Here is a 14,375-nt window from a genome sequence, read left to right on the forward strand (position 1 = left end):
GCTGCTGTTGTTTTGCTTTGTTCTTTATCTTTGATTTTCAGCAAGTTATAGGTAATATGTATACATGTAAATATCTGCTGAGGAGCCATATATTATCTTTTAACCACATTTGGGAAACAGGTTAGTAGAGCATTTATATTTTTTCTTTTCTGTTCTATTCTCTCCCCCTTTCAGTTACAGGTCATTAAACCACTTTGTGTCGACTATACTTCCCAAAGGTCTGTTTGTTATTTCTTTTTTCTTTTCTGTTTTTTAAATTTCTGTTCTTTTGGAAGGGTAATTTCTACTTATCTGTCTTCATGCTTACGGACTGTCATTTCCAATCTAGTGTTAAAGTCATTGATTTTTTAATTTTAGATATTATTCTTTTCCACTAGAAATATTTCATTAGGTTCTTCTTCTTCTTTTTTTTAATAGCTTCCATTATTCAGCTACGTCCTGCTCTTTGATCATTAGGTCTATCTCATCTTAGTCTAAATATATTTTAGTCTTTATGTTCCAACTGCAACATCCTAGTCATTCTAAGGTGTATTTCTGATGCTGCTACATTTTTTTTTTTTTTTGGTTATTAACTTTTTTTTGTGCTTCTTAGATTTTCTAATATTTTTGATAATATGCAGGCCATTATAGTTGAAAAGATGTAAATGTGTGTATTTTATATTATTTTCCTTTTAAAGTTGCTAACTTTTGTTCTGGAAGGCAGTTACAATTATTGGCAAGTTGATTTTAATCTCAAGAAATTGTTTTATTCTTCATTAAGAAATATAGACTTCATATATTTTTGTAGTTTTATGTTTTGGCCTTTGTTCTCAAGCAGTATTTCACAAAAATTTTAAATTTAGAATCCCTTTACCCTCTTAAAAAACTGATTGAGTACTCAAAGAGCTATTTTATTCATGAGTTGTCTTTAATAGTAAATATTATATTGGAAATTAAAACTAATAAATTTTGAAGTTTTTTTTATAAATCTAAACATGCATTTTGTTATAAAATAAATTTTAAAAGTTAACATATTTCCAAAACAAAATATTAGTGAGAAGAGTAAAATTGATTTACTTTTTTGAAAACTAATTTAATATCTGTCTTAATAGAAAACAGCAGATTTCCATATCTAACTTTGCGTTCATTTTGTTGCTTTTGTTAGCATATATACATATATATATATCTATATGTATAGACATATATATGTGTATGTATGTATGTATATATGCAGACCTACATGACAAGTAGCTTAAAAGTGATCAGAATTTAACAAAAAGAGATGTTTATCTTTGGTATGGTACTAAGTTCAAAGTGTTAATTCTTAAATTAGTTGTACGCTGAAATCTGAAAGCACTTTTACCACCTTTTGTTCTTTTATATATTGAAATCCATTGATTAGTTTTACAGTTCGAGTGAAGATTTTCCTTATATGGGTTTTTTTAATAATGAGTGTTGAAAATTCTTTTAAAAATTGGCTTATGATTTATGGTGTTTTACAAGTTTTAACATATTTTTCTTATACAATGTAAGACATTTGCATTCATTTATATCATCAAATAAACATTCAGTGTTGTGAATGACTAATACAGCTTTTTACTTGAAAAGTCTTTTTTGTTACAAATACTATCAGTTGTTTTCTTGAAAATACAGCTCACTTTATTATTATGTCTTGATTAAATGCCCACAAAATATCCAAACTTGAATAACTATCTTTTCTGGCCAACATTTCTCTCAGGGAAAAATGGTGTTCTATGAAAACACATTAAGGTCAACTTGGAACTCCAGTTATCATATGGATTTTTTGATACTTCTGTTGTATTTTGGTATGCATCAGAGGTGCTTTATGCATATACAAAGACTATTAATATATAATGCATCATCGAAATTTAATAAAAATTATGAAATTATCCTGCTTCATCAAGGACATTCTTAAGTTGAAGTGAAAAAATTACTTATATAGAAATAATAATTTTATTCTTTTAGCACATGGCAGAGAGGAATACAATGCCATTTATAGACTTTGTGCTGTGACATTAAGATGTGATAAGTTTTATTTGCCTATTGTTTTGCTCCTTAGTGTAAATATTAGCACAAGGGAAAAAGCAATAACATTTGGTATTATTGTGAAAACAGCTTTGGCTTTGTGTGGACTTCCTGTGAATGTTAACCCTTTAGTGACTGCAAACCAACCACATTTTGAGATGAATAGCTGTAGGGAATAATCTGTAGTCCTAAATCATGACTTTCTTTTCAACTGAATTCCTGGCTCAGACAAGACCTGTCACTTTGGCTGGAATTTTATGCTATGGGACTTTCAGAATTTCTGTATAGTTCTCAGCTTTGTGGCAATCACTCTTGGCCTCAGAGTCTCGCTACATGCATGTGAAGTTCAGCTCTTGATCAAGGACTGGTGAAAGCTCACGTGTGACTCTGCCACGCCTACAGACTTTTTCCACTTTGGAGTCCTGAGTCACGTGCAATATCAATAGATCCAAACGTATCTCTGCCACCACAGAGTGAGACTGCTGTGCTTTGCATACAACTTTTATTATGGCAGAAAGCAGAGGAATATAGATGTGACGTGGCATCCATGTATGCATTCCTTCTTTAAAGTATCACAGTCCTAAGTTACCTGCTGTTCAATGTTTGAAAATTTGCTTTGTGTATTTTTATCGGTTTCACAGTTGCTTGTAGCATGAAATAAATATAGGACCAGTTAGTCTGACATGGCTAGAACTGGCAGTTCAGAAGATAGTTGGGAATATATTAAAGAAATGATATAACATATAGCATATACACATATGTACAAATGTACAAAGATATTTATGAACATATATATATACATACATCTATACTATTTAAACATATATACACATATATACAGGAAAGGATTAAAAATGTAAAGAAAAATTCAAATCTACTTGACAGATACATTTCAAAAGTGTTTCCCACCCCAATTATCACTTTTCTGCAATTATTATTTCATAATAATTAGAAAATGTAAGAATAATGGAGAAAATATTAATTTGCTTGAATCTTGGTAAAGTGGTACAGCAGGGCAAAGTCTATTCTGGCAAATCTACAAAAGAGCCATGCCAATGATAAGTTTTAAATTTTCACACAATAGGCAGTTGATTCTATTATTAAAGGTGGTATTAGGTACTAACCTAGTAATAAGAAATTCTAAAACTAAATTTAAAATAATGTGTGCACAAATGAATAAGGTACATTTTAATGTTGTTTAGAGTAAATTTTTAAAACATGCATGTGATAACTGGATACACCCTTTGGATAAGTTTAGAGTTAGAGAATAAACACAGTTGTAATACTAGCTTTTGCAACTGAAAGTGAAAGTGCAAATTAAATAAGCACCATAAATGATTGTGGTGAATCTTTTCTTTAACACTAATTAATTATCTGCCAATGTCTGGGGGCAAAGAGGGCAGGATCATATCAGAGAGGACTGAATTTTTTCTCTCAGTGCCTAGTAGATAAGATGAGTAAACAAACAGGGAATAACAGGGAGGATGAGGCATTCTTTTTTCAGATAATTTTTAAGAGGTATATTAAGAGTAGAGACAGGTTGTATAAAAACTCAAAAGAAACAATGAGAATTGAATTACAAATTAAGAACTGAACAGACTTAGAAGGGTAAAGTCAAGAAAACATATCTCCTAAAGGAAACATGAAAAAAGGAAAAAAAAAAAGGAAACAAAATCTTTGTAAATAGGGAAGGATAAAGGGGGTGAAGTGAGGGTAGGGGAATGGGGAAAAATTAAGACCCAAGACACGTCATGTAAAGGTATAAAATCCCAATGATGAATGTAACTGTATTATTTACCTTAAATGTACCAATAAATTTAATGGAAAAAATATTTAAATATGTAAAAAAGAAAGGATAGCTCAATACTAGAGATAATATGAATAAAAATATGAAGCCAAGAGGAACTGTTCTGGGGACTCTGAACAAGTGATAGAGTCTACATAACTAGAACAAATTGTAGAGATGATATTCAAATGCTCCAATCACAGTGAAAGGGTCTTGTATTTGTGTTAGAATTTAAAGTTAAATCTTTAGGGAGCCATAGCTAAATATCAAAAGGGTATGATGTGATCAGATTCTTTTATGCCTTTCTTGCCAAGTAATACCAATTCATTGAATTATTCAGCAAATATCAATTAAATAATAACTGAATCAGGCATTATTTTTATAGACAAGGTGTAGATTATGGATTTATCCAGTCATTATCCTTATGATATAGGGGGAAGAGATGTAACTCCCAAAACTACTAGATATCTGAAAAGGGAGTTCATGCTCTTTAAAATCGAAGAATGAATTCTAGGAACAACGCAGGTTAAGAGTAGAAAAATTTATTGAGAGAATGTAGGCTCCTGCCTAAGAGAGAGAGAGAGACAAAGGGGGAACCTGAAAGTGGGTTGCCCACCCCACTTTTCAAAGATCTTTTATACAGCAAAGCTATGTGGTGAGGTGGGTACCAAGTGGAATTAAATGGGGATCAAGTGGGAAAACAAGTCACATACAAGGAATTTCCCATTTAGTATATCAATCACTGCTCTCTATCTCTAGGGGAAGTAGCACTTATTTGTATAATGCTGACCAGTAAATGTGCCTCACTTGTTCTCCATGTTGGCTCCTTGCTGTGTTGGCTCCTGGAGGGCAGGCACCTTGAGAGAGGCCCTTTTTAACTGCCTACAAGATACCTAATTAACATACAATACTTATCCCTTTGGAAATTACCCTGTCTAGCAGAAGAGATAATCAAACAATTACAATATATAGCAATGTGATCATTGCTAAGAAAAGCGAAGACTAGATTTTTTTTTTTTTTTTTTTAGGAGCAGCTGAGAAAAGCTGGGATTGGGATTATTAAGTAGAATGGACAAAGGAGTGCCAGCTGGGGCCAGAAAGAGCTGTAAGGAGGAAATGCTTGTGGCCAGACATGCTGGAGTTTCTGGAAGTGACTTGTGAGAACTGAGGTAAAACGTTAGGAAGATATTTTTCTTTGTGTTATTACTATCAGCTATAGAAGTTGCTTCAGCATGACAACAGTATAATCATTTTAGTATTAGAAGTATCAAATTAAGCAGGAAGAGTTGTAGGATAAAGTTTAGAAGATCCCAAGAGATGATGATGATGGCCCTGCTGGGGTAGTAACAGGGAAGAGACAAAGTCAAGGGAGATTTGGGGATTAAAATGAAAGATTTACATAAATTGAACAGGAGATTGAGTTTGCAGAGTACAGGGAGTAGAGAGGTAGAGTCAATGATAAGTTCTGTCTTGTGTTCTTAGTGATGTTAGTTACTATGAGGATAAGGAGTTTACAGCTGTGTCACATAGGAAGGAAATAAATCCAGCACTGTATTGGGGTTGTAATTCTTATAGAACATTAAATTAATGCCCAGTATGCAATATTTTAAACTTCTGGTGAGAATTTGGCCACACACACATTCTTGAGACTCACCGGCATGTGAATGTTATGAAAAATCAGACCAAGGCATTTATTTATTTATTTATTTAAGTTTACCCATGCCTTAGATGAAACACACTTATCTTAACCTTTAAACTTCAGACAATTCTGCATATTTCTTCTTAATCCTTTCTCACTGGTAAATAGATTTATTATATGGCAAATGTATCAGCACATGCTGTTGCACCTGTTCGATAGTTTTCCAACTTTAAGGTCATGCTGTTTTGAGGGTGATAAGCACCACTAAAGAAAAACAGTCTCCTTGAGCCTTACCTTTCCTCACACAGGTAATATATCCCCATGTTCTATGTTGATTTGCAGCTCTATACTTCCATTCTGCTCTGCATTCTTCAGTTTAAGTAAATCTATTTAACTACTTCTCTAAGCTTTTTACTCATTGCTTGATATTGTGGCAACTATCAAACAGATTTGAGTTGGGAAAAGTCAAATTCTTATCTGAAAAATGAGAATAACATCTTCTGAGCATTTTTGTGAGCTAATAAAATAGGACATATGTACAATGAGTGCTACATGTAAAATGTATGTGTGTTGTAGGCACTTGGCATATATTTTGGTATGTTTTCTGTAAATCCCTCTTTTAAAGTCCTTTTTATTGGAATTTCTGTGAGTTAATGTTATGAGAAGCCCTGATAGAAATATAAATAAGTATTCTGTGCTTCCTGCTCTCCATTGTCAGGAGTCAGACACTAAGAATACAGTACAGTGGTAGGATTAGAAATATCATCAAACTTAGTATTTTTGCAAATATATTCACTAACATTTTTAAATGATTAACTCACTTTCTACTGATGCAGGAAGAACCCCATAAAGTAAATAGCCTGTATGCATATACAATTACTGTATTTGTTTATATTGAATTTAATATGCACCAGTGAAACGACCCCATAGCTCAGATTAGGTGGCACTTGTTATTTTTTACATGAAAAAATTAATAGAGAACATATTCTACTTCATCAGTGTGGATACTAATCTGAAAAAATATCCTGTTTTATGAATAATTTTGTGTCAATTGCTTCTAAATTAGATCTATATTTCCCTTGTGAATTCTTAATTAGTATCTTTACTCCCATCTAATTTAAATTGAACATTTTCATTTTCTTTGCACAAATTCTATTTTTGTACAACTCTAAAATACACTCTTTAAAAGGATGTTTTTCAAAGGGTCCAGATGGTACCAATAATTATTTATTATCTTTAGCTTCTACCATTATCTGTCATCCAATCTGTGGTATTATAAATCTTATTCATTGCTCAGAGTGGCTGTAGCAATTCAGTGAAAAAAAATGCTTGTGTAATAAGAAGTTCAGAGGAATTGCATATTATAGAGGTAGAACTACTTTGAAAGCTTTAATTAAAAGTCTGATGACTGCTGGCTTCATATTATGGTTTTATGAGTAGCTTCACATGACTCATCTAATCTTTGGCTCATCTCTAAATCATTGAATAATACTCGTATATTTTCATTGAATTTGTCACTGTGTGCATTGAATTTTTATATTTCACAAATGTCAAACTGAGAGAAGTCATTGGAAAGTTTTTTTTCTTTTTTCCAATTTAACAACTAATTAAGACCTTTCAGCTAATTTTCACTGGAAGGATATTAAGGAATTCTTTTTTGTTGAAGGAAGTGGGGGGAAACTCTCTCATTATTGTCATATCCAAAAGCAAGAAATATTTATATAATTATTATTTTTATTCTAAGAATAAACATATACTGAATTCTTGAAACATGCCAAATCATTTTTCAAACTCATTTGATGAGTGTTTACCTATGAAACTTTTCATTTTAAACAGAATTAGACATGCTATTTGATTGCTTATCACTTTATACCTATTTGTGATACAATGCTTATTGCATTTTCTTTTTTATTTCTTACTTTCAGCTTTTATTAGTATATTTTGCAGTTCACAATGATTGCATTCTTCATGAGTACTAAGTACATGTACACAAGGTACCCTAATACTTTCTTGATCTTCCTTTCCTTTTCTTCCTCCCTCTTCTTTCATCTCTTGGTTCCCCTTCCCTTTTGTAAAATAACTTCCTCACTTTTTTCTAGAATCTATATTTTATTTGGCTATTTATTTAAATTATGATTTTCTTATATAAGAAAGGCCATGCAATACTTAAGCTGGTGCATCTGATTTATTTGACTTAACATTATAGCCACAAGGTGCATCCATTTTCCTTGACTCATTTATCCTCATAATTTGTTTTCATTTCACTGTTTAGAAGATCTCATTGTGGAAAAACTTGTATTTTTCCATAAACTTTGGCATATGCTGTGTCTAACAGACTAGATTTCATATACTCTATCATGTTCTCAATAAATAGCCTTTGAATTAATTAGCAAATAAAGTTTCTGAGAGTAGTTGTGAATGCCCCCAGCCATAAACTTGCCATGTGATTAGGACATAACATTTTGGTGGTCAATCAAAATATGTTTTCTTTTCTTTCTTTTTTCTCTCTTCTTCATTATCCATTGTAAATTCCTATTAAATTTGCTTCAGCTAATATGCAAAATGCAATTAATTTTAAGATGGCTGGTGTAGAACTTTTTGTGGCTCTTGTTACATCTATTTTGCTCTGTGTTTCAACTAAACAAAAATATATAAAAAGTTAAATTTCTCTACTAAAATTATTTTGAATATTTGATTGAAAAATCTTGTATGGATTTATCGAAATTGTTTGAAAGCTACTAAATTATATTAGAGCAAAAACCCACTTGACATCTCCTGGAGTTATAAACCAATTTATTAATCAACTTATTCATTATATTCTTTAGCTATGAAGGACTAATTGTGATATTAACTAATTCACACTTCTGTATGAATTCTGTATGCTCTCCACCAGATTTCATGAAAAAATTCTAACATCTTATAATTAAATTTAATACCACAGAGTTCCAGTAGTAATTCTTTAGAAAACACGGAGTAACATCAATATGAAAGGAGGCATGAGCAAACTTTGAAAACTCTTTCAAAAAGCAATGAAAACATTTGAAAAAAAATTTGACAAAGTCAACATTTCCTGAACAAATACCTTGTAATAACCTTGTTAGCAATTTTCCAAGAAAAGTTATTTAATCTCAACAAACCTGTACGCATTATAGTATTTTAACTTACTATATCTCTGTCCACCCACTTACCATCTCTTGATAGACTTGAAAACCAATGGCCTTAAAATTTCATTGAAAATCATGAGTCATTGGAGAATGTGTATGGAGTTGGACCTCCTACAAAGCTAATTTCACAGCTAACTGTGATTATTTGATCTGTTTGGCAGTTTCCTGGAACATCCCACTCAAAGGCTGTCACGCTTTTAAAAAGTCTGACTCAGAGTTTTTCCACCGTGGACAAACTTTTACTGAGGGATATTTCATTAACAAGATCCCAGTAATGAATGTAGCTGTACTGTCTACCTAGAATGTACCAATAAATTAAATTTAAAAAAATTAGTGGCAATTGCCTGGGGTACTGATAAAAGTTGGGAGAAATAACTGGGTGATCAAAAAATTGTAAAAGGCAAATCTTGAACATGTCCCTAGTACCTCTGAAAATCTTTGACATATTTCTTGTAATCCTGAACACCCCTCAAATACATAGAGTCATGTTCTTGTACAGGGCTATGTTATGCATAGGAAAGACCTGAGAAGATCCCAACCTCTCACATTTGGCTTACTATGAAGTTCTGCATAAGCATGAAGGAAAGGTTAAGGTAGAGTTTTAAACTGTCAGGTTGAAAGTTGAATAATTGCCTAAGCCGATATACAGAAGTATTTAGTAAAAGCTGAAAACTATTGATAAGTGGAATTCAAGGGAAATTCTATTAAATTGTTAATTGCCCAAATAGCAACAGCAAAAACTCTGTGAAGATAAATTTGTTTGTGCAATTGTCACAGTACATTTCTTAAAATAATCATTTTTCAACCAATAATTCTGAAGAGAAACAAAGTCATATCCACTGAGAGGAAGAAGAAATCAATTTTCCTGCAATTCTGTGGAAGTTGTGACTGTCAAAGACCAAATATGAATTTGCCATTTCAAAGAATTTAATTTAGCTATTTTAAATGTTTTAAAACACTGAAGTAAATAATATCTAAAGGATAGAAACATAAGAACACCACATAGACAATATCACCAAGTAGATAATATCAGGAGTGGGATAATTATAGGAAAAGAGTACATAAAATTCTGCAGTTTAAAAATAAAAAAAATTGAAATTAGATATTCATAGAGGGCTTGCCAGCAGATCTGATATAGGAAAAGAGAGTCAATGAACTTATAAAAGAAATTGAAAATGTGTAGCTGGAAGAACAGAGGGAAAAAAAAGAACAAAGAAAAATGAACCAAGCCTCAGAGATCTGTTGTATACCACCAAAAGTATCAACATATGTATACTGCAAATGCGATAATTAGTAATGAGCAAGAGAAAGGGCTAGATTATTTGAAGTAATAATGTAAATATCTTAAAAATTCAATGAAAAATTAATTTCAGGTAGGATAAACTTGAAACTATGCAAACCTAGACACATTATGAACAATTCAAGGTAAAAACAGAGAGACTCTTGAAAATGAGACAAGTGTCTCCTCAAACAAAGGGATTCTAAATAGGTTTAAGAGCTAACTTCATATTAAAAATATTAGAGGGTAGAAGTGTGGCACTGCATATTCTAAGGTTAAAAAAATGAGTCTCTTAAGGAAGGATCTTATAAAAACTCCCAATGAATGTAAAAAGATAGAAATAAGAGAAAGCTTATTCTGTAATCAAACACATGAAGAAAATTTGAAAACTCATAAATGTATGGATAATAAATAAGATTCTATATAGCCAATTTGACAAAAAAGAAAAATTAGAAAATATGTTGATGTAAGTGAAAATTAAATCACAACACCACAATTTATGAGATGCAGCTAAAACAGCTGAGAGGTAAATTTATAGTATTAAAATACATATATTTAAAAAAGAAAAATCTAAATCTTAAATTATAAAAAATAGAAAATGACATCACTGGTTAACTGTAGACCAGTTAACAACTGTAAATATAGATGCAAAATACGTAAAAACCCCAAAAACTCTGGCAAACTTTGCCCAGTAACACAACTATCCACTTGAATAGGTAGACAGTAACTTACCAAAGATATCTGAATTCTAATCCCTGGAGCATTCAAATATGTTAGGTTTCATGGGAAAGGTGAACTACAGCTATGATGAAATTAATGTTGCTAATTAAGCTATTTAAAAACTGTAAAAGAACAAAAATATTCTCATTTTTTTCAGGTAAACCTAATTGAATCACATAGTAATTGAATGGGGAAGACGGGGAATAAAATGGAGGATAATGCAGTAAACACATCTCAAATGACAGAAAGTAGAACCCTAGGTAAAGAGACTTCTGAAATTTTCCATTGGTGAAACTGTTTAATATCATGGATGCATGGGAATGAACTGGAACTTTTTTGTCCATATTCTGTGATGTACCTGCTTCCTGTGTCTCAATTTCTCAGTAAAATCAATCACTTGCATTATCTGGAGAAAATGATATTTTTGGAGATTAAAGACAAAACAGGAGAAAACGCATAGAACTGGATATAAAAATAGAGAATGACATTAGACATTAAGACTTCAGTAGAAGTGCAAACAAAGAAGTAGAGGTGAGTTGAAGAAAGGCAAGTATAGATACATATGTACACACACATATATGTGTCGATGTGTTTCACATCTCAGAAGACTATGTATTTATTCGCTTATTTTTAACAAGTACATATTATAAAGACTTGCTTCAGTGGTTTAGTAGGGAATATAATTTTCAGTTCTTCTACAGGTTAATTTGTAAGTCGTTAAATTCCTAGAGTTTTATATAATCCAGTCTAAGAATTTTCAAGCACTTTGTCCATAGCACAGAGGTTTTCAGTTTGTTTGACCCATCTGTTATTTATAAAATGAAATGGATATTATAGGAGCCTTCAATCATGCTCTCTCCCATTTCACCCAGTTTTAGGAGTTTCCTAAACAGATACAGATCAAGAGCTGAGATACTGAATGTAATGAAAATTTCAGAGCCCAGATAGGGACACTGTCTCTTGTGCCTTTAGCCAAGAGATGTCTGTGTATTTTAGGAACAAGTTTTGCTTTTGGGAACTTTTGCCATTTGGGTACCATATTGTATAAGAGTTGGCTGAGAAGAATAAAAATGATTGCACATGGCTTATGCTTCTTTAAAAAGAATATTTAGTATTTTTTGGGGGGTACCAGGGATTGAACTAGTTATTTATTTTTTAAATGACAGCATTATCGGTTTCCCATATCTTGCCTATAATTTCCATAAAACCTTTTTTCTTAATGGAACTGATGTGCCAGAGCAAGAATAGTTACTTTGAAAATGGATCTTTTTTTTCTAGGCATTCTAGTCAACTGTCCATACCCAGCAAGTCTTCACACAGTTACTTTAATGTTCCTATAATACACATTTTTCGACCTGAACTTCCTTCAGTTGACTTTTTCTTCTTCTCCTTATCTATTTTTAATGCTGCATATATTACATTAGCTCCACAAAATTTTATTTTCTATATAGTAATGTGATGGTAGACTGAATCCTGGCTCTACCATTCTAACAGTGGAATCTATCCAGATAATCTCTTTGTGCCTCAATTTTCTTACCTGTCACATGAGTTATTTACAGTACATATGGCTTAGGGATCTTATGATTATATATTTTTTTTGTTTGTTTGTTTGCTTGCTTTTTTTTTTTTTTTTGGTACCGGGGATCCAAGTTGGGACATTATACTTGCAAGGCAGGTTGTGGAATCACTGAGCTAGATCCTCAGCCCCATGGTTATATACGTTAATATACGAAGTGCTTAAGTGAGAGTCGCTGTGTTTAGCACTTATATTTTGAACTAAATAAGTCCAAGAGTACCATTTCTATAAATCATCCTGATTTTGTGGGAAATGGCATCCCTGGAATTGTGCCTTAGCAACCATAAATAATTACCTCACTTAGAATAGTTTCTGGCACATAAAAGTAGCTCTAAGCTTCTAAAAATATTGGCTAGTATTGTTATGTTCTTTTCCATATTGATAAAAATTTCATTCTTGTATTATTTGTTGATTATTAATTTCTTCAGTCCCTTCTTTAATACATGATGGACTTACTAGCTCCTGCTCATCTTCTATATTTAGTTCTTTTTTTTTTTTTTTTTTTTTTTTTTTTTTATGAACTCTGGTCCCCGAGAGCGCAAGGCAGGCCACCGAACCACTGAGCTAAATCCCCAGCCCTGTACTTAGTTATTAACCACTGTCAACTCATGGTTGCTTATACTATATATACCATTCATAGGAAATTATAAATTTTAAATTTTGTTGAAGAATATGGAAAAAATTAGAAAGATAAATATGTACATAAGAAAGTAGAAAAGTTATATAAAAGTGATTGCTTTATCTCCAAAATAGTCAGGCAGAATAATTTTCATTGCTCAATTCTCATTTTTTTTAAATGAAGAAAATTATTCTCACTTAAATCATATAACATCTTTTTAAAAAAGAATTCTTCATAAATGTAGCACAAACATATACATACCTATAAGTGTTAATGAAAAGACTTCAAATATTTGAAATTAAAATCTGAGGTCCGTTTATAAGACACTAAAACATGTGAAGTTAATTGCTGCTATAGTGGGGAAGTTTAGAATATCTATGAGTGCAGTGACTATATTCAATAATCAATAGTGTAGGCCAAATGCAAATGAAAAATGTAATATCTCAGTAAAAGAAGACACAGATTAAGAATAAATACATAACATTAATGTTTCAAAATATGAACTATTTATATTTATAAACTAAAATTAAACACCAGTATTTTAATATCAAAAACAAATAATTCTTTGTAAATTCAAAAAAGAATAATAGTTGACAATGATTGGAAATTCTATGAGATAATATAGAACATTTACAAAAAGGTACACACATCATTTAATTATGTTTTCACTACTAGACTACATTTTTATTAAAAGTGAAGAATTATGCTGTATTAGTATCTCATCATTTCTACTGGGCTCATTGGAGGGTATTGTTTTAGACTTTATTTCTAAAATAACTACTAGTTAAACCATTGTTTGCTAAATTTTCAAAAAACATTCTTGTTTATAGCTTCTTATTATAATAAGACTAGATATTAATTAATTTACTTATATTCAGAGGGAGAGATTTGTCTAATCTTTCCTCATTATATCTTTCTACTTTACCTACACAGCTCCTATATAAGTGGTGTTGTTAGGTTTGATTTGATATTGAAATGATTACTGTTTACCACATGAATCTTACACTTCAAGAATTGTTTTCTGGATTTTACTTTTATTTTTAAAATCATATTTTAAGCAATTATTTACACCTAAATCAACATATTTAATTGGTTTTAATGCTTAATATTAAATCTTTTCTATTTTGATTATTTTTCATGTTCCGATTTTAATTTCTATCTGTTTGAATATAACTATGGGAAATTTTATTTTGCCCTTTCTTTCTTTCTTTCTTTCTTTCTTTCTTTCTTTCTTTCTTTCCTTCTTTCTCTCATTTTCTCTTTCTCTCTTTCTTTCTCTTTTTGTTTTTTGAGACAAGGTCTTGCTATGTAGTTCAGGCTGGCCTTGAATTCCCAGCAATCTTCCTGCCTCCAGCCTCCCCATTGCTGAGATTACAGACATAAACCACCAGGCCCAGCATTTTCTTAAGTGATATATAATAGTAATAATCATTTTAGTAATTTAAATATTCATGAGTGTCTTCTTATCCTATTTTCATGACAACTCCATATTTAAAAACTGGTTTTTCATACTGTTTTCCTTAAAAATTGGAATGTTCTTTTTTCCTTTGGATAAACAGGGTATACC

This window comes from Fukomys damarensis, unplaced genomic scaffold, assembly GCF_012274545.1.
Source record: "Fukomys damarensis isolate Sample0158 unplaced genomic scaffold, DMR_v1.0_HiC HiC_scaffold_16, whole genome shotgun sequence".
Classification (NCBI taxonomy): Eukaryota; Metazoa; Chordata; class Mammalia; order Rodentia; family Bathyergidae; genus Fukomys; species Fukomys damarensis.